Source organism: Ursus arctos, unplaced genomic scaffold (assembly GCF_023065955.2).
Source record: "Ursus arctos isolate Adak ecotype North America unplaced genomic scaffold, UrsArc2.0 scaffold_12, whole genome shotgun sequence".
NCBI classification, from domain to species: Eukaryota; Metazoa; Chordata; class Mammalia; order Carnivora; family Ursidae; genus Ursus; species Ursus arctos.
In genome coordinates, this window is record NW_026622786.1 from 20,697,103 (window position 1) to 20,717,208 (window position 20,106).

The 20,106-nt window shown below is 35.0% G+C and overlaps 1 protein-coding gene across 1 annotated transcript in view; it reads left to right on the forward strand.

The window, feature by feature from the left end:
* COL11A1 (collagen type XI alpha 1 chain) overlaps nt 1–20,106 on the forward strand; it is a 561,059-nt gene that overhangs the window by 82,047 nt on the left and 458,906 nt on the right. The window contains exon 4 of the mRNA XM_057310420.1: nt 18,728–18,910. The gene's annotated coding sequence lies outside the window, so the exon portion shown is untranslated. The remainder of the gene's footprint in view (nt 1–18,727; nt 18,911–20,106) is intronic.

Consider the following 20,106-nt stretch of genomic DNA (forward strand, 5'->3'; position numbering starts at 1 on the left):
TTTGACTCCACTAGATTAGCTATTTACCTGGAAAACTTTTAATAATCTTGATGCTCAGGTTGCACTTCATAGGGATCAAATAAGAATGTGAGGGTGGGAGTCAGCCATCAGTACTTTTTAAAGATTCTCAGGTGATTCAAATATTGAGCAAAGTTTGGAAACTACTAGTCCTTTTAATCATAATTTAGCCTGACATTTATTTTTTTTCAGAAAAAGTTTCTAAATCACCATTAACACATATTATAACTAGTTTCTTACCATTAATTTTATTCACTGAAGTAGTGAATGTTATCCCTAAACATAGAAACATAAAAATAATTAGAATTTTTAATCAGTGAAATCACATATGCTAGAAATATTTAAAAAATAAATTGGCATTTATAAGCCCTATGAGAACAGGGATTAAATTCTTAGCTTCTTAATTTTGGTCCACCTAGCTGTCAATAAAAATAAAAATGAAAACAAAAATGCAATTTCTGAAAAAGGTTTTTTCCTGAGCAGAATCCCCGTTTATTTCTTTTAGGAGTTGCTTTCAAAGTTAGTTACTTATCTCATTCTCTTATTATCATCTCTACTCCTTTTCTGTTTTTTTCAAAGGAAATTTTGTAATAAGATTAGAGGAAAAGAAGAAACTTTTACTATCAGTGGACACGAGAGAAGGTCATAGATATCAAATATGCCACGCTGTACTTTTTGTAAGTCAGGAGTCCAGGAATCCAGGTCTGATTTGGCAGGATTTTCTGTGCCCAGTGGGCCAAGAGAATCCAATTCGGAATACTCCAGGAAGCCTGTCCTCACTGGAACTAGAGACTATTATGATAATGCTTTTGAGGTAGTCCTAGTGGAAAATTCAGTCAAGTGTCTAGGTTGCCCATCAGGTACAGGTTTGTTATCGACTAACTTCAAAGCTTTTGGCTATAGTCAAAGGGATAAGTGTGTTAAAAAAAAAAAAAAAACCACTAATACAAATAAAAAACCTTCTTAATAGCTCCAGGCAGGAAGACCCTCTGAAAAAGCCAGAAGTTGGTAGCAATGAGGATAGTATTCAGCGAGTGCAATTAAAGCAGGTTAGTATCTTGCAAATAGCCAACCTCAGAGCTATCAAGTAGCTGAGTCCTTCCTTGTTTCTGGTGGGTTCTTCAGAGTAATTGGCCACAAAAGTTTTAAAAATTAAGGAAATAGCAGTGAGAACTCGCAAATGGTTTATAAAAAATGTCTCCCTGACATATTGGCTACTTTTCAATGAGGTTTGGGGAGAGGGGACATTCCTTCCCTCCTCCCTCCCTCCCTTTCCTCCCTTCCTTTCCTTCCCTTCCTTCCTCCCTCCCCTTCCCTCCCCTCCCCTCCCCTCCTTCTTCCTTCCTCCCCTCCTTCTTCCTTCCTTCCTTCCTTCCTTCCTTCCTTCCTTCCTTCCTTCCTTCCAGTAAATTTGGTCAGTTCAGTTTCATTCTTTTAAATACAATCAGTAACATTCAGCACTAAGAAAAAGACATCTGTGTCAGTAGCACCTACCAAATGAAAACTTCCTATAGTAGAAAACTTACATAAGGCTGTCCTCAGAATATATGTTAGGATGACCTATAAGGGGAAAATCTACTTTATGATACTGGTACAACTAAATTCTCTTGAATGGGATCCAAGATAAATTGATTTTATACTATATTTTGCTCTAGGGTGATTAGGAATTATAGAATTGTCATTGAATTCAGAGTCACAAAATAAGCTCTCTTCTTGGCTCTGCTGCTAGCTAACTGTGCAATTTAAATTCTCTATGTCTCAATTTCCTCATCTGTTTATAAATGGACATGAATATACTTTCTCTGCCATACTGCCATAGGTTAATGTAAGGGTCAAATATGAAAGTACTTTGCCAAAAATGAAGTCTGAGGTATTAGTTTTCAGGTAAATCTTTTTAAAAGTGCACTTTCACCTTTGTTTAAGAATGTAAAAAAAGCTACCTATTGCCTATGCCATGCTTTTGAAACAGTGGGGTGTATAATTTAGGAGGTACATTGTGGCACGCTATAGTATCACAGGATAAGCACAACCTGCTTTTATGAAGTGTCAATACTGCATGAATATTTAGGCAGCAGTTTAAAACTTTGATAAGTAATAAGTAGGTTTTGTATTAATTATTAGCATACAAATTTCTCCTGAATTTTAAAGATAACACATGAGACTTCAAGGTAATTTTAGCAAGTGGCAAGTAGCTTCAACTATACTTGCAGAATCCGGAGGCACAGGTATTTATGTTCCTCTCATCTACTGGGGACAGTCAGACAGAATAGTTTGAGGAGAACCTAGTGCTGTATCAAATTCAAACTCTGCTATTTGATATATAAGGCCTTCCATAATACTGGATCTAATTATTTATTGATTCTCATTTCTACTACATCCTATGAATCTATCTATGTTCTGACTGTTATATCTCTTCCTACCTGATGCAGAGTGATTTCTGGGATGTTTTCCATATTTCATAAACAGCTTATTCCATAATATACTAGCATGCTTCTCTTGAATTAAACTTTCTTTATCCTAGGTACCTAGAAAAAGGAATTAGGTCCATTGTGTGTGTGTGTGTGTGTTCATCATACACCGACATAATCTGTAGACAAGTAGAGGGTAAGATAAATATTATTGGCATCCGGAAATGGGCATGCGTCTTCTTTTCCTAGGCCTTCAGTTGGTGTTTTGAGTAAATATAGGTGGTAGCAAAGTTTTGTTATTGTTACCTCACCAGTTCAAGTTGGTGCTCTAGTGTTACTTCGTGTCTGCGGGTGGGGGACTGGACTATGGGAAAGTTTTCTTCAGTGTGTCTGTTCTACTCTGAGCCTTAGGCTTTCCTTATGTGTTGCATGTTTCAGAGGTGCTCTCTTTGTATTCTTGTCCCTCTCCTAGTGGTAGACTGCTCTTTCTTACTGGTCGATGCTTGTTAACCTGCCAGTAGGTCTGGGGCAGGGATGGCTATGCTTTTGTGCTTTCTGATGTCCTGGTTTAGATTCAGTCTTAGGCAGGCTTCCTGTTTCTGGTTCTTGGGGTTGCAGCCTTCTCAATTATCACGTCCTTCCCTCAGTGGTAATGATTCTCAAATGGTCTGAAGCCGGAAGGTTTTTCTACATCCCCTAAAGAAATAGAGAGAAAACTGTTTCATTCCCTTCCCCTTCACCTCCCAATCAAAACGAGTATTCACCTATTTATGTAGACGGAGTTTGCTGCCCTTCCTAGGCTTAGGCTTTTATTCTGTGGAGGAGGATCCAGGCAGGACTTTCTATTATTCAAAATGTAGATGTTCTCTTCCCCAAGATTTGTACCACAAAGTAGACTTTTCTTGATTCCTGCCCTGCCCATATGGTGATGTGTGTGAACAGCATGCGAACGGATGTAAACTCCCTTTGCATTTCTGGCTCCAGAAGGCTTGATACTCTCATTCTATCCTACACTCATATTTCAGGAAATTATTACAAATTTGACAAAATTCTTTTTACCCATTTTTGAATGCCAACCCCATCTCCTTTCTGTGCTATGTCCTAGGTAAGCAATGCTTGAAGCCTGTCTTTAATTGAATTTCAGGCTATTTGATTGCCCTGAAATATCAATTCTCTGATAGTTCAAAAACAGTTATGGTTAAATAAATTATCTGGCTTTTTCTAGATGTTAGTAGGTGGGCATAACATTCTTAGTTCCAATTTTTATAGGGTTTAAACATTTTAAATAATCTGATATATTAAATGAGAAATTAATGAATGTAAGAATTTAATTAAATACATTTACATCAGTATATAAATGGGAAAATTTAATTTGTTAAATTTTACATTTTTAAAACTTTTACTTTGAAATAATTATAGAATCATAGGAAGTTGCAAAATTAGTAAAGAGAGTCCCATGACCTTTTACACAGCTTCTCCCATGCTTACCTTTTACCTAACTGTAGTATAATCTCCAAACCAGTGAACTGGCATTGGTACAGTACTCTGAACTGAACTACAGACCTTATTCAGAATTTACCAGTTTTAACATATACTCGGGTATGTGTGTGTAGTTCTATGCAATTATATCTTATAGATTCATGTTAAGTACAACAATAATGGAATGTTCCAGTTGCCTCAAAGGAACTCCCTTGTACCTCCCTTGACCTCCCTTCAGCGACCACCACCATAACTATCCTCTGTCAATCACTAATATGTTTTCTTCTCTAAAAGTTTGTCATTTTCAAAATGTTCCATTTTGCCATTTCAAGAATGTTGTATAAATGGAACAGTATAATATGTAACCTTTTGATATTGGACATTTTTTTTTTTTTAGTGCCCTTGAGATTCATTCAAGTTGTTGCATGTATAGCTAGGTCATTTGTTTGTATTTTTGAATAGTATCCCATTGTATGAATGTACTACAGTTTATCCACCCATTAAAGGATTTTTTTTCAGTTTTTGATTAGTAACAATAAAATTGTGATGATTTATGTGCAAGTTTTTAAAATAATTTTTAAAAAGATTTTTACTTATTTATTTGAGAGAGAGAGAGCATGTGAGCAGGGAGAGAGGCAAAGGGAGAGGAAGAGAGAACCTCGAGCAGACTCCATGCTGAGCACAGAGCCTGATGCTGGGCTCAATCCCAGGACCTTTAGATCATGACCTGAACCCAAATCAAGAGTCTGATGCTCAACTGACTGAGCCACCCAGGTGACCCTTAGGTACAAGCTTTTATGTGAAATTAAGTTTTCATTTCTCTGAGATAAATGTGCAGAAGAGCAATTGTTGGATCATATGATAAGTATATACAGTTTTATCAGAAACTACCAAATGATTTTTCAGAGTGGCTGTACCATTTTATGTTCCCACCAGCAATGTATGAGGGATCTAGTTTGTTTGCATCTTTATCAGCATTTGATATTATCATTATTTTGTAACTGTAACCATTTTAAAAGGTATATGGTGCTATTCCATTGTGGTTTAATTTGTATTTCCTTAATAACCAATGATTTTGAAAATCTCTTTTTGCTTTTTATGATCTGTATATTTTCTTTGGTCTGTTTATATCTTTAGCCTATTTTCCAATTGAATCCTTTGGGCTTTGTTACTCTTTCTAGACATGCAGTTTGCAAATATTTTCACCCAGTTTGGAAATTGTTTTTCATATGCTTGACAAAATCTTTTGCAGAAAAAAAATTAATTTTAATGAAGTTGAATTTATTATATTTTTTAGTGATTGTGCTTTTTGTTGTCATGTCCAGGAACCCTTTGCCTAGTCTTTCTTCCTCTGTTTTCTTCTAAAAATTTTATAATTTTGTATCTTTCAATGAAATTTATGATCCATTTTGAGTTAATTTTTGTATAAGCATAAGGTTTCATATCAAGGCTTATGTATTTATTTTGGTCATGGTTGTTTAATTGCTGCAGCGTCATTTACTGAAATGTATTCATTTTAGCTATAGGAATACTAATTCAAAAAGATAAAAAAGCTACTAGTGACTGTATCTACATATATTAATTTGGAAAAAGAAATATTTACTTTTAATAGTACTCAAAGGAATACAAATTAAAACTATAGTAAGATGAAATTTTATTCCCTTACTTACACATTCTTTAATGTTCTTGCTTTCTTTATGTAGATCTGAGTTTCTAATCATCATTTTCCTTCTCTTTAAAGAACATGTTCTAGTATTTCTTGCAAGGCAGATCTACTGGCAACAAATTCCTTCAATTTTTGTTTGTCTGAAAGAACCTTTATTTTTCCTTCACTTTTGAAGGATAAGTTCACTTGGCTTGTTTGTTTGTTTTCTCTCTGTCAATACTTTGAATATTTTTCCCCATTTCTTGCTTGCATTGGGTTTAGGTCCATTCAGACTGCTATAACAAAATACCATACACTAGGTGGCTTATAAACAATAGCTTTTTTTTTCCCCCCTCACAGTTCTGAGGCTGGGAAATCTAAGATGAAGGTGCCAGAAGATTTGGTGTCTGGTGATGGTCCACCTCCTGATTCACAGACAGCCACCTTTTTGCTGTATCCTAACATGGTGGAAAGTGTGGAGTTCTATGGGGTGTCTTTTATAAGGACACTGATCCCATTTATTAGTGCTCCACCGTTATGATCAAGTCACCTCTCAAAGACCCCACCTCCAATACTATCACATTGAGGATTAGTATTTCAACATACTAATTTTGGGGTGGGAGGTCATTCAGTCTGTGGTACGTGATTTTTCAGGAGAAGTTGGAAGTAATTCTGTAATTCTTTTCTTTACTCCTCTATAAGTAAGGCATTTTTTCCTTCTGGTTTCTTTCAGGAATTTTTTTTTTTTTTTTTTTAATGTGGCGCCTGGGTAGCTCAGTTGGTTAAGCGTCTCCCTTTCGGCTCAGGTCATGATCCCAGAGTCCAGGGATTGAGTTCCAAAGCAGGCTCCCTGCTCAGCAGGCAGTCTGCCTTTCCCTCTCCCTCTGTGCCCCTCCCTACCTTAAATTAATTAATTAATTAAATCTAAAAAAACAGGATTTTAAAAAAATCTTTAATTTTTTGTAGTTTGAAAAATACATGCAGAAGTGTAGTTTCTTTGGCATTTATCCTTGGTATTTTCTGAGCTTCTTGGATCTTTAGTTGGTATCTGACAATAATTTGGGGAAATTCTCAATTATTATTGTTTCAAATATTTTTTTTCCCTTTTTCTCTTCTTCTGTTATTACCAATACATATGTGTTACATCTTTTGAGTTGTGCCATCATTCATCAGTATTCCTTTTTCCCCCTGGTCTTTTTCTCTTTGCTTATCAGTTTGGGAAAGTTCTATTGAGATATTCTGAAGCTTAAGTTTTTCCTCAACTGTGTCCAGTGTACTAATATGACCTTCAAAGGCATTTTTCATTTCTGTTAGAGTACTTTTTTTTTTAAAAAGATTTTATTTATTTATTTGACAGAGAGAGAGAGACAGCCAACGAGAGAGGGAACACAAGCACGGGGAGTGGGAGAGGAAGAAGCAAGCTCCCAGCAGAGCAGGGAGCCCGATGCAGGGCTCGATCCCAGGACTCTGGGATCACGCCCTGAGCCGAAGGCAGACGCTTAACGACTGAGCCACCCAGGCGCCCCTCGAGTGCTTTTGATCTAGCATTTCATGTTGGTTCTTTCTTAGAATTTCCATCTCTCTGCTTACACTGCCCTTCTATTGTCTACTTTGTTTATTGGAGCCCTTTGTGTAATCACAGTTGTATTAAATTCCTGGTCTGATCATTCCAATATCCCTGCCATATCTGGATCTGGTTTTGATGCTTGCTCTGTTTCTTCCACCTATGTGTTTTTGCCTTTTAATATGTGTTGTAATTTCTTTTCTTGATAGCTGGGCATGATGTACTGGGTAAAAGGAACTGCTGTAAGTACGCTTTTAGTAATTTGGTGGTAAGGGGTGGTGGAGGGGAAGCATTTTACAGTCCTGTGATTAGGTCTCATTTTTTTTGGTAAGTCTGTGCTTCTGGAATGTGAACCTTACATGTGCTTCTCAGTTATCAGCCCCTCCCCACCAAATTTAGGTGGTGCAAGATGGCTGGAGGGAGCTAGAGTTGGGTATTTTTCTTCCCCTAGGTCAGTTAGGCTCAGATAAAACCCAGCAGGTTAGGCTCTTGTTAGTTTCTCCTAAGGGCAGAATTTGTTAAGAATAGAATGCTCTGGTATATTTCAAAAAAAGTTTCTTTCCCCCTTCCCCTGCCAGAACAATGAGATTTTTCTCTAATATATACATGATGAGAACCTGCTAGAGATCCAGGAGGTAAAATTCACAAAAGTATGGGGGACTCCCAATGACTGGATCTTCTTGGAGTTTTTAAGTCTCAGACTTGTCCAGACTAACCCTCTAGCAATTTGTCAATTATACTGCACGTTTTTAAAACTGGTTCCTGGGGAGGTAGCTGCTTCAGTAAGTTGTGATTCTCTGTATTCACCTCTAGTTCTCTGCGATTTGGGGGGCAGCAGTTCACATTTTATGAATCTAAAAATAGTTGTTGGTTTTTCAGTTTGTTTAGATTTTTACTTGTTAGGACAGGGTGGTGATTTTTAAATTTCTTGCATGCTGGACTGGAAACTGGAAGTCCTGGTACTATTCTTTTATTGTATATAAAAGCCCATTGGGCAGTTAAGAATCTAGTACCATCAATATGGTGGTATCCACTATAGTACTATTATGAGGACGAAGCTTACTTTCTTGAGGAAACATTGAAAAATAGTAGTTTAGGAGAAAAGCAGAATATAAACTAAACAAAGCAAATCCATTACACAACTTTAAGGATCATTAACATTTGATTTAGAAAAATACTTTTCTTTATAGCACATCATATATTTTATATTTTATGTAAACATGCTCTTAAACAATGCTATTAAAAAGAGATAGCTACACTTCTCTTCTGCTCTTCCATATTCGTTTTGCAAGAAGCAGTATCCAAATCTCAAATGGCTAGGCAATGCTTCTTATACTCCCTTGGCATTAGCATCTTTGATGATATCCAGAGATATCAGGGTAACCTTTCTCACCATTAGGGAGCTATAAAATCTTTAAACCACTGCAAGAAATTTTAGCTTATTTTGTAGTAAAATGAAACCTAGAGAATTTAGATTTAATCTGGTGTTAATGAATGAATATTAAATAATGTAAAGTCTTCCAGCAAGTCTCAAATTTTATATTTTTCATCCAAAGATATGATACAGTATTTAATCAAAATTCTGACATTATTAAGTACAGTTTAAAATAAGTTTAAAAGTTAAAGATACTGAAATATTATGTATATAAAGCAGAAGAAAATTTATGCCTATTTATTTTTATGTTATATTTGATTTTAAGTAAGACTTATCCAAAAATTGGGCTACATTAAAGATATACCATATAACTAGATCTCTAAAATTTATGATGTTGAAAGGGAGCATAATATTTTAATTAAGTTAGAATTTAAACCTATCATGTTAGCAAATGTTACAAGTGCAACAAAATAATAGTTTTTGAGTTTTGTTTCGATAGTGTGTCTGAATATATCAAGCAGTACATACTTGTTATTAATAAATAATTTCCTGGATTCCCTATGAGCTGCATTGTGTCCAAAATTACTAAATTGCAGTTTATTCTTAATTTTAAAATAAGTCAATATTTAGAAAGGCCCTTAAATTTTCAAATAATAGCTTATGTCTTGTCTTTATAGAAAGGCTATATTTAACACTATATATTTTTCAGGATTGTTGTATATGTTATTTATAAAATATGCTTAAAGCTGTTTCTGAAATGTCCATAGTATTTTGAAGAGGCAGATGGTATGCATAAATGAGTACCTTTATTACCTCCATTAATTTAATCTTTTTTTCCGATAAATATCCAGCCTGAATACTATAAAGTGATTTAACATATTTTTCTCTCTGTGCTTTTATGTTGAGAGAATAGGGTGAAAATAAAATTAGTTTTATCCACCACAACCATCATCCTTATAAGCCCATGGGAAAAAGAAGTACAAAACCTGAGAAGGCATGGTTCAAAGAAGTACAAGTTTAGGAAAAGGAGCACTTTCAAGTCTGTAGCCTTACTCAGCAGCTCTGATCCTCATACATTTACTGCTTCTCTTTACATGTAAGGGGAAATGCCATTCCTCTCTCTTCCTATCTTCTATTTATGTCTTACCCTTCCAGAAGCAAAGGGGAGCATTGATCCTGATTGTTCCCTAAAAGCTAAGAAATGTCCACACTCCTCAAGCACAGATTGGTAGAAACTTTCTTTTCCTTTCCAGTTATGTGTTTGACTGGAATGAAGTTCAGTGCTAGTAAAATTGCTTTTTTCCCCGAGCTCAACTCATGACCCTGAGATCAAGAGTCGGATGCTTAAACCACTGAGCCACCCAGGTGCCCTAAGCAGTTTGGTTTTTAGATACAAGTTCTCTAACTAAAACTTTGGATATTGGTCTTATCTTCCTCTAATTTTCTAATGTTATTTTATTGAATTAGGAGTAAACAGAGAACAAGGAGGCCCCAACAATATGCTTATAATGAAATAAAATCAATTCCAGGTAGGCCCATTCTAAGTCACTCTAAACACAATTTTAGTAGAATTTACAAGGAAGAAAATACTGACATGGACTCTATAGTAGAGATTTTGTTATTTCTAATTGTTTACCCCCGCATGCACACAGAGTGTGTGAATACATTATTGCCCATTGCCATGTGACCTGCAACATCTCTCCCTGAGACAGGATCATACTGCTGTTTCATGCCCCATTGATTATGTGAGTAGCTGTGACCAGTGGAATATGAGTAAAAGTGATGTGTAACACCATTGACCAGCAACTGGAAGAATATTTGCTTTGTTCCAACATTATTCTTCTTCCTTTGCCATGAAAACAAGATAGGGATATTCTTTCAGCCTTGGTTCTACAATGAAAACTGTAAGAAGTAAAGCACGGTGAACTATGAAGGACAAGTAATAACAGTGAGAAATAAACCTTTGTTTTTGTAAACCACTAAGATTTTAGGCTAAGTTATTACTACAAAATAACTTGGCAAAGATATTAGCAAAGCTAATATAAACTCAAAGTGAACTAGAGCACTAATGTGAACAATTGGGCATCTTAACTCGCATTCTAACTCTAAGGTAAGTTTTCTCTTTCTTTCTTTTCTCCTTTCTTTTCCTTCTTTCCTTGTTCATGCTGTGTGTGTGTGTGTGTGTGTTTGCACACACTCATATGAAAATTTGGTCATCCATAGTAAATCAAACATGTTTTTAAGAATTTTAGAACTGACAATTTAAAAACACGAAGCACTCTTAAGTAGAAACAGAAACTTGAAAGCTGCAAAGTTGACCTCGAAAAATGAAAGAAACCAACTGAAAAAATGTTGATGGAGTCAATTATCATTGGAACTGCTATGATGAAAAAAACAAAAGTCTTAATCTTTTTAGTTTGCTGAGTGTTCAATTTTATTCTCTATTCTGGTCAGTAAAAAATGAGAGAAACTTTACATAATCATTATATGTTACTCCCATCACTATTATACACATGGCAATAAGAATAATAATGGAGTTAATCAAACTAAAACAACTGTATTTCTGTGCCATGCATGAGAAGGAAATCAATGATCATCCCTGACATTGATTATCTGGTATCTTCTCTATTATATATGATGTTACCAATGATATTTCTTTTTAGTCAAAAGGGATGAAAATTCTTCTTTATATCTGTTCCCATATTTTTTTAATTAATTCTTTTGGTTGCCTAGGATATGTGTGATTATCCTGGCCGTACTATGGAGACAGGACTGATTGACTTCAGTTGAGGTTGTCCTAATTAATCTAGACTAGGTCCATTTTTGAAGCCTCACAGATGCAGAGTTGGTTAAATCCCAAATGCTATGCTTCTTCAAGAAATATAAGCCGTCTTTCTTTTCTGGGGGTAATAATTTTGTAATGCTCCTGATATTAATTTATATGCTCTATGTTATTGTTTTCAATCTTGTATTTATTCAGTGGGACATTCAATTGTAGCAATTAAGGTAATAAATAATCTCTGATCTCATATTTGTTCTAGTGAATCAAGGGGAAGTGTTTAAAGAGTTTATGTACCTTTTTCAATATTGTCTTATTAAACTTTCTCTAGAATTTAAAAGAACATAGACCAAGTGCTTAAAATGAATTTGTAACAAGAATCTCCTTTCTCACTCTCCCCCATCTCTCTCTGTCACACATATGTGTGCGTGTGTACCCACGTGCGTGCGCGCACACACACACACACACACACACACCCCTGCTATCTTAGGTTTCTTTGCTGTTGTGGGTACTTACAATGAAAGAATAAAGCATCTTTCCTTTCCATAGTCACTCCATTCCCTAAAAGTCAGAAATCCTCGTTATGTTTTTAAAGATCCAAGTTTCCACAGTAACACATTTGAGAGGGAAATGCACAACATATTTTTTTAGACCGAATTATTTCAGTGAAGTAGGCAATAAAAGTGAGTTTTCGGTGGGAGTGGAAGATATGCTAGTCCAAGAGTATGAAGTTACCTGAGATTTAACAAAGGGGCTTTGGAATTTCTGCATACTACAGAAACCCTTGTCCAGATGGCATAATATTATTCCACATTGGGGATGAGATTGAAGATTGATGTGTGTTACCAGGTAGAGGTCAGTGGAGTGAATTAGGGTGACATGAATCTTTGAGTTTGGGTAAACTCAGAGAGTACCACCGCCTGAGAGGCAGTCAACATCACTGCTTGCAGCAATGTGAATCTAAAGTAACCATAGTAAGGTGAAAATAATGATGGGCTATTTTTCAGACATCATATAAACTAAGGATTTCTTTGATATTTCATGGAAACGAATCCCAATGTTGACTGAATTGAATTTATGGCCAGCAGTTATGTAGAGCCTTGAAGGATATTTTATTTAGAAGGATGAGTCAATATGAAATTTCTTAGCCTTGAATAATATGGGATAAAATTAATACCAGTTATATATGGAATAAATTGGGGATTATTACAAAGCTTTGTGCAACATATATTTATAAGGAAGACAAATAGTAATACTTAGAATTGGAGGTAGTTAATTTTGAGATAATGGTTATAACCATGTTGGAGAATTAATGCATAGTGGGCACTCATAAAGCTCTCTGGATCTGGTGAATACCAGTGAACTGATAAGAGATTAAGTGTGAAGGGAGCTAATTTTAAGAACTGTGAGCAGATATATAGTAATTGGCAGAATCTTTAGTAAAGGGAGAGAAATTAGCCTTTTCCAATGAATTTCTTTGTGATTCCCAAGAGACTGCTAAGAAATAAAGAGTATAGAAGAGGAAATTTAAGTTCCCTGTTTCAGGCTATGAATTTCAAAAATAACTTACCCATTTCCATCTGAGAGTTGAACAGATAGCAGCCAATGTCTCCAGGGTCCTAGAGGAGTGTTTTTCAAATTGCCTTTTGAGACCCATTAGTGAATCATGAAATCAAATTGGAGAATCATACACACAAAAGCATTTTTTTAAAACATTTAAGTACAACAGAATAAAGTGGAAATATTTGGTTTCATCACATATAGTAAGAGTGTATTATTTTATTTTTATTATCTATATTTTATATACCTATAAATACATATAAATTTGTGTAATGGATCACAGTGAAAACTATATTTCTGCTGAAGCTCAGAAAAAATGAATTGTAGACCTCTGTCATATTCTGCTGAAATTTCCATATATCCCCAAACTTGAATATAATTTATACATAGGCTAAAATGTTTTGACTAGAACTAGGGAACAATATTCTTCCAATGAAGAAAATTATAAATAGTCCCAAACTGAGGATTTTTGAAGGGCATAAAACTTCTGGGTTGGTTGAGAAGATATTTGAAAAGAATTCACTGCTAGAGGAATGGAAATTATCTGAGGTCATAGAACACTACAATGATAAAATGGGACTAGAATCTGAGTTGGAGGCCATTTGATTCTTTTCAAAAGTGTTCAGTTCTACGGCTGAATGTTTGAGTAGTTTAGAACAAGCTTAGAACAAGTTTAGAACAGGATCAGCTTTTTAAAATGCCAACCAGAGGGCTGGTTAGGTTTCAACATTGATTGAAAGGCCAGATAATTTGGAGACTTGGCCTTGGCCAGAGGAGGCATAGATCCAGAAAGTGTGTCTCAGGCCCAGCATGACCAGGCACAGGAGAGGCTGCTCTGAGTAAACTGTCCGCTGTGAGCTCCACCTGATGGAAACTGAATTCCTCCTGAGAACTGTTTTCAACTTTTAAGTTCATTGGAGAAGGGAAGGAGGGGGAAGTGTTGGTTCATTCCAGAAGAGAATCAGATATGAGAGATAATTTTAGTAACCCAAATTCATACTCTGCCAGCTAGGACACATGGAGACTTAATAATATGCAACTAAAGACTCAATGTTGCTTTGTCTTCTATTAAGCCACTGGTGGGTATGCTTCCACAGGCCCCTTGAAAACCCAATACTTTGTTATCTGAACAATCCCTTTTCATACCATTTTGGGGTAGCCTGGGCTATCATACAGAATTGAAGATTCTGAAAAGTATCCTGAACTTGAGTGAAGACTATAAAAGCTCAACTACAGACACGAAGAAGAACATTTCAGAGTGGTCTAATATTTCAAAGAAACATAAGGGGCATTTGCTTTGCTTTGTTGGTAGGAATGTTGGACATTTCATGCAGACTGATCTTGCATGTGAGAAAGCTAAAACCTTAGGAGAGTAGAAAAAATTGCCAAGGCTGAGCCTGAGATGAATGGACAGGAGTTTAAGAGCCAAATCTGTCAGTTTGAAGCCTCAGGGCTTACCAGATAGATAGTTTTCAGAATTCTGAACTAGCAACAATGCAGCCAAAAGAGCAATAGTAAAGATGGTAACATTCATGGAATTATGGATTGGGTACTTTCCCTGGTTTTCTGTCACCACAGAAATCTAGATCCCATGGAGAATTATTGAGGAGACCCCAGAGAGACTGACATTGAATTTTTTGCCAACCAATACTGTTTTGATTTAAAACAATAATAGAATATGAAAGTTTATAAACCCTAGTGTTGTGGTGTGAGATGCACACAAATACATATACAACTAATATATAAGTTAAAATAAGTTTATTTTTCTAATGTGTTCTCATTTCAAATATATTCATACATGTTAGGTTCAGTATAAAGTTTGTGTGTGGGCTCTGGTGTCAGAGAGCTAGGTCTTGGATCTCAGCTGTACCACTTTAACTATGATCTTGGTCAACTTGCTTACCTCTCTGAATTATAGTTTCTCACACATAAATGGGGATGATAACATTTCCAGTCTAAGTTGTTGCTTAGCAAGTTCTCTAGAATATGACACTTAATAAAAAAAATTCTCTTATTAAGAACATGAGCTATCTCCTTTTTGGGTAGCATGCATTTGATTTTTTAAATTTATTTTTGTAAGTATTTTTTATTTACTTTTATAGATGTGATTTTCTCTCCAAATTGTACATTGATACTGACACGTCATAAACTAGTTTTGAACCTATGCATCTTTAGACTTGTTTCTCCCACTCATCTGCACCCCTAAATTCTTGACCCAGGGCTTTTCTAGTATTTTCTCTTCTCTGGTCCCAGTTTTGTATTTCCTCTGAGGCATTAAAATTTTTGGACACAATTTTACTTCGAGTCTCATGATTGAGACTAAGAATCAAATTTGTACTTCATCTACCACTGCATAACCCATCCAAATACTTGACATTGAATCCCAGGGTTCTTAATTTGTGTATTCAGTCAACAAATATTAATTGCTTGTCTTCTCCATGCCAGGCCCAGTGAAAATCACTAGGGACTTTCATAGAAAGAAAGAAGAATCCCTGATTTCCATTGACCCAGCTGTAAATTTTGCATTTCCATGGTATGGTTCTACTAGTCAATTAAGTTCCCCTTTTACTTAAATCAGTTTGAATTGTGTTTTTTTTCCACTTGTAACCCTAAATGTTTTGGCTTACACTGGCCAACTTCTTCTTACATTAAATCATCATATGCACTAATGTCCTTTCTCTACCATCTATTCTACTCCATTGATTTATCTATCTGTACCAGTGCTTAAACTGCATTGTTTTAATTATTGTAGTTTTATAATATCCTTGTTACTGGAAGAGTTTTCCATCATCACACATTCAAATTATGTTTTTTTGGATATTTTACATGTTGATTTTTCTAAGCAAAATTTAAATTTAAGTTTTAAGAAAAACTTAGAACAAGAACAGTGAAATATGTGTTGGTCTTTTTATTGGGATTATATTAATTTGTGTGTTAATTTTGAAAGAGTGAATATTTACAATACTGAATTTGACAATACAAAAGAAACTTCCTTGAGATACTGAGCACAAGATTTATACAGTTCTTGGATGACAACCTGACACTTAGATGTCATGTAATTGTTGGCTTGTAAATATTTCTATATTTCACAGGCTTATTTCTGTCATGGATCCTTTCGTGGCACATCCAGATAAATGAATATAGTATTTCTTGGGCTAATTAATTCACATCAAAAACAGTGAAGCTAAAACTTGCAGGTGCTCCATCCTGGGCCACTCAAGCTGGGGTCAGGATGTGATCCCTGAGCGAGCCAAGGGCTATCCCTTACCAGAGTCAGGAGTTATGAGGGGAGCACCAGCAACAGGAAGTGGTCCAGGGAGAGTTGTAAAAAATGCAGGGGGTGTAATTTGAAAAAAAAAATTAAATAAACCTTACAAGTTTTAGGACTGAATTTCAAGAGTGACCCCTGGCTCAAGAAGCCTCAGCTCTTGGGAAAGATTCAAACCAGGACAGCTCGAAAAACCTTAGCAGCAGAAATGCTGGACCTTCCTTTTAGAACCAGAATTTTAACATGACCCATCTCAGCAAATTCTCTTATTTTTACCTCTCAATTCAAAATTCTAAGTTCCTAGATGGAGAATCTGGACTAACAGTATTAATTTTCTCTAGTTTGTTCTGATATCTAATGGCCACTCTGAGTTGGTCATCTGATAGAACTGTGGCCACAATAACCCGATTCCTGTGCATCAATGATAATAACTAGTGTGAAAAGGATTTTTACCGTATTGATGTTCTCCAGAACTATCATTTAAAATTCTAATTTTTCTAGAATTATTTGGTACATCCACTGTTCCCACTAATAAAATAATTTTTAAGATCTATTTAATTGTTAATTATTTAATTCTACCTTGGCCATAGGCCTTTCTAAAACAAATACCCTACTTGGGAATTCTTTATATCTTGAAGATGAATTAGAAGAACATAAAATCGGCCCCAGATACTTTCTCACAAGGAAGTGCCTGAAGAAAATATTAGTGTTAGTAACTACAAGTTTTAAAAAATTAGTTTTAAGTCTGCATCTAAAAATACCGAAAAAGCTATTTCTTTAAGCTGTTATATAAAACTTGAGTTCGTGTGATTGAATCCTGAAACTGCTTCATCAGCATTAACCAAAATCTTCATTTCTAGGACTAAAAGAGGGTGTAATTCTTTACATTAATCAGTTAATGTTAGAGGGGAAGAGAAGCTTAATGGCTTGGTAATGTTGTCATCATTTATATAGCTAATACTCAAACACATACTTTTTGGTGGAGCCAGCCCAAAAAGGCCTTGCCTCCTAACTGATCTCAGCTGTAGTCAGTTTCTATTTAGTGTGGCAAATGTCCAAGGTAGTGACCACAGGAGCAGTTTGTTGTTGCACAATGATACAAAACTTTTAAAATTGGGGTATTGTATTTTAATAATAAATTTCTAATAAAAATAAATTACTTGGTTTAATTTCATATTTATCCTCATATTCTATAAGTTCATTCCATGTTGATGATTTTTGACTTTGAAACATTGATTGGCTGAATGTTGATTTTAATCTTCAAGCATTAAATCATTCGCCAAAAAAACATGTCCAGTGTATCTCTGTTATAGGTAAAATGTCTATAAATAGTGGTTCTGGCAAGGGAGCACGGTGACTTATATGGCTTTCTTATGGCTACTTTGACTTATGATGAACAGATACAAGATGGCATATGATACTTTTACTGAAGATAATAATATCTACAGCATTAAAAATAATGATTTTTAAAAGTTATATAAGATAATATATATAAAGAGCTTAACATGAATTTGAATTACCTTGACTGTGAACGATTTAGCCTGTTATGTAGGTTAAATAAGGCCTACAATTTTCATCTTTATCAGTAGTGTTGGTAAATATGATATTTTAAAAAAATCACTTGCTAGCCTCTGAGAACATCTTATTTGTAGTAATTTACTTCCTAAATGACAGCCATGAAAAAGAAATAATTCTGAGCAGTTTATATCGCATAGGTTTATGTCCTTATGGAGTTTACAATTTTAAATTTCCAAATTAAAAAAGAGAGCAATATATGAAACAGTACACCATACTTTTTAGCTACACACGAGTTACTGAGAACAGCATGGACCATGGAAGCTCATCTATAGTCCTTCACAATTTACTCTTTCTTAAAGTTTCCTAAAATTGTTTTTTTTTTTTTTATGCATAACAAAAGATACTTTTATTGTTCTTATCAGTTAGGAAATTTAAAGGATTTAACGAGAGAGCTCGGTGCCAGGAACTGGAGGAAGACCAAGTATTTATTTCTCATTATAAATCACAGTGTTAAAGAGGAAAGAATTGGTATTTTTACTCTGTTTTAGTCTTCCCACTTAGAAATATTATATATTTAGCCTTATATAAAATCTTCATTTACATTTCTCAGTAAAACCTTTCTAGTTTTCTTAATGTAGGTCCTATATATATCTTTTTGGGTTCCTCATCAGTCTCCAGTCTGTGGTCCCCCCTGCCAACGACGTAGAGTGACGTCATCAACAAAAGGGACCACAGACCAAAAACCAATGAGGAACCCAAAAAGATCTACAAAGAACTTCCCAAACTCAACACACGAGAAACAAACAAACAAATCAAAAAATGGGCAGAAGATACGAACAGACACTTTTCCAATGAAGACATACAAATGGCTAACAGACACATGAAAAAATGTTCAAAATCACTAGCCATCAAGGAAATTCAAATCAAAACCACACTGAGATACCACCCTACGCCAGCCAGAATATAGTTTCCTAAAATTGTAATTAGTCCCTCTTTGCCCACTTACCTTGAGGAATAAGTCCTATGTAACAATTCTTTGATTAATAGAGCTCTGTTGTTTCTTCCATGGAAAATGACTCATTTACCAAATTAAATGTTACATTTTTTTTAAAGGTTTTTATTTGAGAGAAAGCACAAGCAAGGTCAGAGGAAGGCAGAGAGAGAATCAGGCTCCCCACCGAGCAGGGAGTCCAACGTGGGGCTGGATCTCAGGATCCTGAGACCATGACCTGAACAGAAGTCATCCGCTTAACCAGCTGAGCTACGCAGATGCCCCCAAATGGTACATTTTTTAAGGTTTGTTTATGACTTATTCTTTTTATGACTTTCTCTAAGCTACAAACTATAGTGATTTATCTTTACCTTAAATTTTGTTAGAATAATGAATTTATCCATTTAATGTTAATTTATAGTACACTTGTATAAGTCAGAATTTCTCAAGTTGAACTGACAGAAACTTAAATTGAAAAGAAATGTCAATTCTAGAGAAGAATTCTTACTTTTTTACTTGGGTCATCTGCTTAATGCTGAACCAACTTTTGTTGCTAGAAATATGTGGTACTCTGATGGGTCCAGACTGGGCTATTTGCCAAATTCAGAGAAGAGGTGGTAGAGGTGGATGTTGAAGACTTAGATACAAGAAAAGAGAAAACTTGTATCTTCTCTGGAATGTAATTTCCATGAGTATAAAATTTTATTTTTGTTTTTTTATTTACTGCTGTATATTCAGTTTTGGAAGAGTATCTGGCTCAAAATAGATGCTCCATAAATGCATTGTTGAATAAATGAATGAATAAATGAATGGACAACAATATTCCCTAATGCATTTCCCTACCTGTGTGAGATACACTGCTATTTTCTAGGGATGCAATGTTCACTTTATTCTGAGGTCAATGATATGCCAAAGCATTGTTAAATATTGTGACTCCTGTTTCGTATATTTCTAATTATCATAATTGGAGTTATTCCATAATTCTTCAGTATATGCTGGTTTTCATAACTTGCACTGAAAACTTAATTGAGAACAAAGTTGATGTTTTTACTTTTTTTGGAGTCCTAATAGAACAAGTAAATGTTTGTTTAGTTGAATCATGTTTCACTAAGAAGGGGCTGAAAATGAGTCTACTAATCAAGTAAGGGGTTAATTTGGTGGAATCTTCTCCATTCTTTGTAGTATCTATATATTCAGTTCTGCTGGTTAAATGATCTTCTCTATTATATCTGTTAATATTACCTTGTTATTTCTTCTGTAAGGTCTAGAGGTATGAGAGTGAATTATTAAACACAGCTGCAAAATTACAACACACTTAAAACTATTTTATAGGTGACATATTTTTTATTAAATTATTTAGATGATTACAGCATGTAATTTAAAGATACAGGTGTTCAAACTTTTTATCAGCACCTATGTTCTTTGAGAATGATGAACTGTAGACTAAGACATATGCTCCTATTTCTATGCTTCCTCTAGCTTTCATCTAGCCTGAAGTACA